At 37.2% G+C, this 9,116-nt stretch overlaps 2 pseudogenes across 1 annotated transcript; one reads left to right on the forward strand and one right to left on the reverse strand.

The window, feature by feature from the left end:
- Nucleotides 1–452: 452 nt before the first annotated feature.
- On the forward strand, nt 453–4,138 carry LOC101711397 (epidermal growth factor receptor substrate 15 pseudogene; annotated as a pseudogene). Its single transcript, XR_015447286.1, has one exon. The product of XR_015447286.1 is annotated as an epidermal growth factor receptor substrate 15 pseudogene (transcript).
- A 1,928-nt stretch (nt 4,139–6,066) lies between these two features.
- LOC101700526 (ADP-ribosylation factor-like protein 5A pseudogene) lies at nt 6,067–6,554 on the reverse strand (annotated as a pseudogene).
- Between the last annotated feature and the right edge of the window lie 2,562 nt (nt 6,555–9,116).

A 9,116-nucleotide genomic window follows, 5' to 3' on the forward strand; every position in this document is an offset into this window, starting at 1 on the left:
CAAACTCAGGACTTTGTGCTTGTGAGGCAGGTGTGGCTTCTTTGTCTCTCTTAATTAGTGTTGGTTTGAAATCCATTTTATCTGCAAATAGGTTAGCTACTCTTTTGGGGGGGTGGGGGTGTTCCTGTCTCATGGAGTATTGTTTTCCACCCTTTAACTTTCTTTTTTCTAGTACTTTAAGATTTACTTTTGTAAAAGCATTTTGACAAATATTAAATGTTTTATCTGTATTTGAACATTAAAGCAAATATAAAACACAAAAATCCAATGTTAATACTGATCTTCATGCCTAATTTGGATTTAAGATATTGATTAATTTATATTTTATAGAAACTTTCAAAGTTTCATCAATGCTTTTATTGTATGTACTATTATTCTTTACCAAAATTTTCCCTGTAATTTTAAAAGCTGGTGTTAAGAGTAGTTATTTTTGGCTCTGGGAACAGTGGTAAAGCAGCCCAGAAGCCTCCTCCTCTGTGCTGGGAGTGGTGCTACCAGAAGGGGAAAAGAATAATGTGGAACAGGAGCTTAAGGAGAAAGAAGATACTATTAAACAGAGGACAGGTGAGGTTCAGGACCTTCAAGATGAAGTTCAAAGGGAGAATGTTAATCTGCAAAAACTACAGGCCCAGAAGCAGCAAGTACAGGAACTCCTCAATTAACTGGATGAGCAGAAAGCCCAGCTAGAGGAGCGACTCAAAGAAGTCAGAAAGAAATGTGCTGAGGAGGCCCAGTTGATCTCATCTTTGAAAGCTGAAATAACTAGTCAAGAATCACAGATCTCTATTTATGAGGAAGAACTGGCCAAAGCTAGAGAAGAGCTGAGCCACCTACAACAAGAAACGTCAGAACTGGGGGAGAGTGTAGAGTCAGGAAAGGCCCAGCTGGAACCTCTTCAATAGCACCTTCAAGGTTCACAGCAGAAAATCAGTTCAATGCAAATGAGGCTGATGGAAATGAAAGATCTGGAATATCATAATGATCAATTGAATTGGTGCAGTAGCCCACACAGTGTTCTTATCAATGGCATGACAGATTATTGTAGTCTCAGCACCAGCAGCAGCAAAGCAGCCAACCTTAATGAACCTGCTGAAGGCCAGAGCAACCTACAGCCTGAGCCCATACACCATCAGGAGTCTCCTGCAAGAAGTAGTCCTGACATACCACCTTCTGATATGACTGATGAAAATGAAGTGGTGACTGCAGCTGTTAATGAAAAAGTTTGTCCTGAAGTTGACAGTGACAGACATGTAAAAGAGGAAGATCCATTTAATGTAGAATCAAGTTCATTGACAGATCCAGTTGCAGATACAAACTTGCGTATTTTCCAGTCCAATCCTTTTGTTGGCAGAGATCCTTTCCAAGATGATCCTTTTGGGAAAATTGACCCATTTAGCAGTAATCCTTTCAAAGGTTCAGATCTTTTTGCATCTGACTGTTTCTTCAACTAATCCTCTACTGACCCTTTTGCCACTTCAGGTACTGACCCTTTCAGTGCACCCAGCAACAACAATAATGCATTGGTAGAAACACTGAAGCACAATGATCCTTTTGCTCCTGGTGGAACAGTTGTTACTGCAGCAAGTGATTCAGCAACAGAACCCTTTGCTTCTGTTTTTGGAAATGAATCATTTGGAAATGGATTTGCTGACTTCAGCACATTGTCAAAGCCCAACAATGAAGATCCCTTTAGTTCAACTACATCAAGCTGTCAGCAGTGTGGTCATTCCAAAAAATGCATTTGAGGAAACATCGGTCAAGAATGAAAATGTACCCCAGCACTGCCACCAAAGACTGGAACTCCAACAAGACCCTGCCCACCACCACCTGGGAAAAGACCCAAAAACAAATTGGATTCTTCTGATCCCTTTAAAGTGAATGATCCATTTCAGCCTTTCCTGGGCAGTGATAGCCCCAAAGAAAAAGATCCTGATATGATCCATTATGATCCATTCACATCTTCTACTTCTACTACTGCCAATAAACAGGCTGACCCAAGCAATTTTGCTAACTTCAGTGCTTATCTCTCTGAAGAAGATATGATTGAATGGGCCAAGAGGGAGAGTGAGAGAGAGGAAGAGCAGAGGCTTGCCCGACTGAACCAGCAAGAACAAGAAGTCTTAGAACTGGCTATTGGACTTAGTAAATCTGAGATATTAGAACCATGAAGAATTCTTTTGTCCTTTGTCAACAAACCAATATTCTTCTTCCTGAATATTGAAGCTATTTACCATGTGTATCAAAACTACCTATGAGCATGGAAATACAAAGGGTTTAAGATTCCTGTAAATGTGACAAAGTCTAGGGGTTTTTTTTAAACTCTATTTCACATTTGTCTCATTTTTTCCTCGAAAAGCAGTAAGTCAGATGAGACAGCTTCACAGGCTCCTGTCTGGTGTGCATTTACTGTGAGCTTCTGCCCGCCTCTGCTATTTCACTGTACAGGATGAGTACCCAAGCTTCTGTGTTTACCCTGTCACCTTGACCTGAGTTTTTCTGCTGGGAGCCAGTGCGGCTCTTATAGTGTGCAGTATTCTCCCTGGCTTTGAACAATTAAAGGAGGGGAAGGAAAGAACCTATTTCTTTTATGATTAGTACAAATTGGCTAGTTTAAAGTGCATTTTTTAATTTCCTTATAGTAAAATACTGTTTAATTTGTTTTTTAGAGACAAGGAAAAATATTTTGCATAGATCAACTCCACTATTGAAGAAGGGGTGCTTTGGGTTGAACCATTTTAATTTGAGAGTCAAATTTTTCCTAAATAAAAACATCAAAGCTTCATGTGTGAAATATATTTTTAAAAACAATTTTCTCTGGATTTGAAGAATCTTAGATCAACAGATACATTGCTAATTGACAAAATCAGTTTCTTACAAATAAGATTTGTAAGAAAATGTTCCTTTTAAGTGCCAGCAGAGAAACTTTATCACTTAAGATACACTCATCAGTAAGCAAAACTCCTAACATGCAGCCATTCTGCATTTGCTTTGGCATTGTCCTCTGTAGTTCTTGATAGGTTTATTCTTGTACTTTTGCAGAAGAAACTTTAGCAAGCTAGAACTGGAAAGTACTTTAATTTTTCTTTCTTTTGTTTCTTGTTTAATGAAGGCTCAACTACTTGAAATATAAAAACTCACTGAATACAAGTGGAAAAGTGACACATATTATATCATATTGCTTTTCGTTCATCTTTGTGGTTTAGTGTATTTACTCTCCTTGTTTTTTGCCTATAAAATTGACAAGCTAGCAAAAAAAGAAATTCAACTGGAAAAGAAAAGAGCTGCCAAAATACCAAAATTTTTCATGTGTTAAAAGGCCATTAGCAAACAAGCCAAGACCTAGCAGAAAGTTGAATTTGAGATAGATGTGAAGTAGTCTGTAATTGTACACTTACTTTTAAGCATGTGTCACTGACTTAGGTAATTTATTAAATACCAGGATAAAGAAAAGTGTGCCTGAAAACTAACCAAAGTTCTCTGGGGTCACAAGTCACAAGTCAAGGTGGTATTCATCAATATTAACAGACTAAGTTATTACCTAGTGTATAATTAAATGCAAAATATCTAATTTCATCTTGAAACGGTGCTTTCTTTCTTTTACACACAATTGGACAGCTGGCATTTAAAACAAACTTAAACCATTTTCTTGCACTGCTAATAACTTTTCTACTTTTGTAAATAGAAACATTGCAGCATAAAAAATCACACATATGAAGCAAGGACTGAATCATAATCACAAGGCTTTAATTTTGATAAACTAATTCATTGACTAAGGATTTACTGCAAACATTGATTGAGAAGGTAGCATTGGGAGCTGTAGGTTGAATTTTCTGGGAGGTTTTTTTCCTTCCCCTTACTCTTCGGAAGAAAGATAAGTTGACTTGAACAACCTTGTTTTGCACTGGGAACATAAATGTTTGAAATGCTTTTAAAAATACTTTTTAATAAAAAAAACACTCTGGAAAATATTGTCTGTAACATATAAACATCAACTGTTGATGTAATAAGTGTACCCTAATCTTAATGTATGTTTTACTGGATTATAGATTCTTATCTTTTGTTAAAATATGTATACTGAGTGGACCAATATAAGATTAAAAGTATGTATATATTATATAAATACATATCTATATCTCCATGCTTGCTTGTGTAAGATGAATGTCTTAGAGTCATTTGTGATATTTTACATTGTTGACTCTGGCTTGAGGGCCTGCACTTGAAAAGGACAGATATATATTGCCAAAAGCTAAGTGGCACTTCTTAGAGAGTTTTAACCATCTACAAACCAGTTCAGCTTTATTTGGGCTCTCTTTATAGAATTTTCTCTTACCTTTCAAACTTCTAAATTGTAGGTTGTAATTATGAAAATAATAAACTTTAAGTAATAAAGCATCCTATCCATACAAAAGAGTAGTTATTTTTCTTGAATATTGTATAACATGCCATTTTGAATTAACCTTCAAAATTTCAGAGCATGAAAGATACATGAATAGAGTACCCCAAAATATGTTTTAACACAGGTTAATTTTGTTTATAATTATGACAAAAACACCTTTAAAGATAGTAAAAGACAAGCCAAAAAACCCTATACAAATATAAAAGGTGTTTTGGGTCAAGTTATTTCTTAGTATAAATAATATACCATGTCAATCAATTTCTCAATCAAATTCACAAAAGCATTAAAAAATTGCACTTTGTGATTGTTAAGCAATGCCTTTATGTGGTGGAGGGAAATCTAAGAAAACTTACAGAAACAAAATCTCAAACTGTTCCAACTCCTAAAATAAGAGATTCCCAAATTTAGGACTTACCAATACTGCTTTGAAAGTACGCCTCGCTCCTACTCTCTAATTCACTTTAACTGCTTGGCATATAATTCAGTGCCTTAAAAGACTGTAGCTAAATTGTTCAATAGGGGTTTTTTGCTTAAATTCTTTTATTGGTACATTTTAGGTATACAATATGTTTACATTTATCTTTGGGTGCTTGTACTGTTCAATAGTTTTAGAATGCTACCACTCTGGATAGATATGTTTCACATAATAGTTTTCTATTAAGAAGAAATCACTAGCCAGGGATTTAGCTCAGTGGTTCCGCTGCCTGCCTCGCAAGCGCAAGGTCCCAAGTTTGATCCCTGGTACCAAAGAAAAAAGAAGAAGAAATCACTGGATAGTTTAATCACAATTTATGATTAACTGATTAATGGATTAACAATTTATTCAGCAATTTAGAAAACCAACAAAAGGAATAAATGTGGTAATTCTTCACTGTTCAATTTGGTCCTTTAGTAATACCAAGCCAAGAATCTGACAATCTACTCGATTGAGCTATGTTTCTATGTGTGCTATTATGCAACAAAAAAATAGGTATATTATGTCAAGCTTTTCCATTTTTTTCTCTCGGTTTTTTTGTTTTTGAAGACCAGCTCAATGATTAGGGTAGTTGGTTAGTACAGTACATATAACGTAGGAGAAAAGTACAAAACAGCACTTTAACACCAGTGCCAGTACTTATCTCATTATGGTAGCAACTTAGGATATTAATTTTTGTTATTTGCTTTTCTTGGGACATACATCAAAGCCGCCAACTTGAACTTGAGGTATATACACAATACATACACAGCCTTAAGCAAAATACGTTTTGTAAGTAACATTACATTTCAAAATATTGGAAATAGTATGTGCTGATTTGTATTTTGACTTAATGGAACAAGAAGAGAACATTCAACTAGGGAGGGTTACACTGACAGTAAATCTCTTGAAAGTTCAAAATGTCTTCTTCTCCCTTTGTAGTTACCACAGGCTCTACAATGTCCTGAGAGGATTTATTATGAGGAAAAATATCAATCACAGCTTTAATAACATATTTTGGAAGGAATTAATGAGAAAACAAATTGGAAGATGAAACTTCATCCTTGTTTTCAAATAAGTGGGTCTTAATTTTTCTTCTTTAGAAAAAGTTTAAATCAGTTTATTATAAATATATCTACACCATTAATTTTTGCAGCTTTCAGGTAAAGTCCAGCACTTTGTTTTTACAAAGTCTATGAGAAGAGGTCAGTAGAAATCACCTAATCTTAAATCGTGACATCATCTATTCAAGCCCTTGGCATAATCCCTAGCCAGTAGGACTACAGCATGCCTGGATATGCCACTGGTGATCTTTAATAGAAGTGAGCTTCAAGAACTGGGAGATTTCTGCTACAGTCATGCATTCTTTAACATCTTGTTTATCTTAAAAAATCAGCAGTCCAGCTTTCCTTAGGTCTTCATGAGCTAACATTTTGTAGAGTTATCCTCTAGTTACAGAAATCCTTTCTCTGTCTGTACTGTTCACAACAACTATTACAAACTCTGTATTAGTATAGTAAGTATTCCAGAAAGAGTGAAGAGATTCTTGGCCACCAATATCCCACATCAGGAAACATATATGATTAATTACTATCTCTTCTACATTACTTCCTATTGTAGGGGATGTATGTACATCTTCATTCATAGAAAATTGGTAAAGGATGGTAATTTTCCATGCATTATCCAACCCAACAATGATAACTGTGTTCCTTGTGATTGAACAGTCTCCATATCCTGGTGAAAAGAATTCTCATTCTTGGGCAGTGAAGCCCCTCCATCCCCTGGACCACCAGGCCTCCCCTGGCTCAGGCTGAGGGGGGGAGAGAAGCACTGGAGCCTCTCCCTGGGCCACCCTGCCAGTGCTGCCATGACACTCACTTGGCTCACAGACACCACCACCATGTTGTCTGCAATGAGCCATGTGGGTCACCATCCTCCCTCAGTTCCTCACGGTGTTGGCCCACCCTTTAACTTTCAATGTATGAGTTTCTTTTTGAAGTAAGTGCGTTTCTTGTGTGCAGCATATTGTTGGATCTTGCTTCTTGACCCATTCTGCCAGTCTTATTTCTTTTGATTGGTAAATTGAGACCGTTGACATTGATGGTTATAACTGATACATATTGACTTATCCTTGTCATGACCTTTTCCTATTGTTGGATTCTCCACTTTTGCATCTAATTTCTTGTCTTGCCTGCTGGATTCATTCTGCTGGGTTTCCGGGGGTTGTGATCCTCATTGTCTTCTCCTAGGATATTTAAAAATTTTTGGAGTGCTAGTTTGGTATTCATGAAGTTCCTTAGGTGTTCTTTGTCATGAAAGTATCTTATTTCTCCATTTGTTTTGAAAGATAATTTTGCAGGGTACATCAATATGGGTTGGAGGTTGTTTTCTTTTAGGGCTTTAAATACTTCACTCCAACCTCTTCTTGACTTGAGAGTTTGCATTGAGAAGTCTGCTGTGATTCTGAAGGGCTTTCCTTTGTATGTGATTTGTTTCTTTTCTCTAACTGCTTGTAGTATTTTGTTCTTCTGTTGGGTTTCTGGAATCTTGACTATTATATGCCTAGGTGTAGATTTTTATAAAATTATGATTAGTTGGAGTTCTATATGCCTCACTTATCTGACTGTCAAATTCTTTTTTTTTTTTTTTTTTTTTTTTTTTGCATGTCAAATTCTTTTCCCCTGCCTGGGAAGTTTTCTGCCATTACTTCTGTGAACAGTTTTTTTTATGCCATTTTCACTATCTCCTGGTTCTTCATTGACTCCAATCAGTCTTGTTATTTTTCTTTACATCATCTAGTAGCTGCTGGATTGATTTCTTATGGTCCCTTGCTATTTTTAAGAAATTTTTCTTTTCCTGGTCACTAATCACAGTCCTGTCTTCTATATCTGATATTCTGGCCTTGCATTGGATCATTCAGCTGCATAAACTTTCAGTGGAATTTTTAATCTCCTGGACATCTGTTTGCATCTGTTTTATGGATTCCATTTGTTTCCTACTCTGGGATTCCATCATGTACCTCACTTCCTTATTTTTTTAATCTGTGTCTGCTCTAGAGTTATTAATCATGTCTTTCACTATGGACACAATCTCTGTTATCTGAAAAATTATTTCTGTTTTTATTTTTTTCCAGATCCTCTTTCATTGACAGTTCAGGGAGACCAGCTGGTTGAGTTTCAGATTGTTCCATCTCATTGCCCTCTGGGGTTGCCTTTGGTGATCTGGAAGTCTGGTTTTGAGACTTGTTTAGGTGTCTTCTCATTTCAACCAATGCAGTCTGCTGTGCTTTTCTTGAGGTAATTCTTTGGCCTCCCCCTCCAGTGGGCTTCAGTTATCAACAAGCCTCAGAGAGGCCTTCTTCCTGCTGCTTACCACTGTGCCAATTCCTGAGTCCAGAATGATGGCCTTCTGGATCCCCACGTGCAGGCTTCTGGCTGGGGCCTATGCACATTTAGCAATGGTATCTGGGTAAGCCTCTGGCTGGGGCCTGTGAGCCTACACAGCTGTTCTCCAGGTGGGCCTTTTGCTGGGGCCTGTGTGCCCAAGCTGCTGGTGTCTGGGCAGGCTTCTAGCTGGGGTCCACACTGCTAAACCAGTGGTGTCCAGGTGGGCTTCTGGCTGGGGTCTGTATGCATTTACCGATGGTATCTTGGCAGGCTTCTGGCTGGGGCCTATGTGCCTGGGCAGGTGTTTTCCAGGCAGACCTCTGGCTTGGGCCTGCACACCCAAGCTGCTGGTGTCTGGGCAGGGCCCTGGCTGAGGCCTGTGCAACTGCTCCACTGTTGGCCTGAAGATATAATTCTTCAATATTTATTCACTAGACACCATAGCAAAAATATAAAGCAAAACTAAAGGAAATATGAGGGGAAACTGAGAAACCAATATAAACCAATATGTCATGGAATTTGACTAATCAAGAAGACAAAATAAATTTAATAAATTTAAGTAAATTTAATAAATTATTTTAAATATAAGATGAAGCTGGGTTATATACATAAAAATCTAAACAATACTGTCTATACTCTTATTAACTCTGCCAAGGAAAATGAAAAAGATATAGACTTTCTTCTTATTTATTAGATCTGTGAATCAGAGTTCCCTTGGTCCATAGTTCTCTTCTTTCTGTAATTTCATTGTTCTCCTATAAGTCTTGTGGCCCTAAATATCTTTGTGTTGATGCTCCAGTTTCTTCTCTGAGCTTGGAGCTATAAACCTAACTGCTCACCTGTATTCTCCACTTGGAAATAGCATGTCTTGATTCCCTTC

The sequence above is a fragment of the Heterocephalus glaber genome, unplaced genomic scaffold, assembly GCF_053883595.1.
Source record: "Heterocephalus glaber isolate CG9 unplaced genomic scaffold, H.glaber_assembly_v1.0 deba00001745, whole genome shotgun sequence".
In the NCBI taxonomy this organism is placed as follows: Eukaryota; Metazoa; Chordata; class Mammalia; order Rodentia; family Bathyergidae; genus Heterocephalus; species Heterocephalus glaber.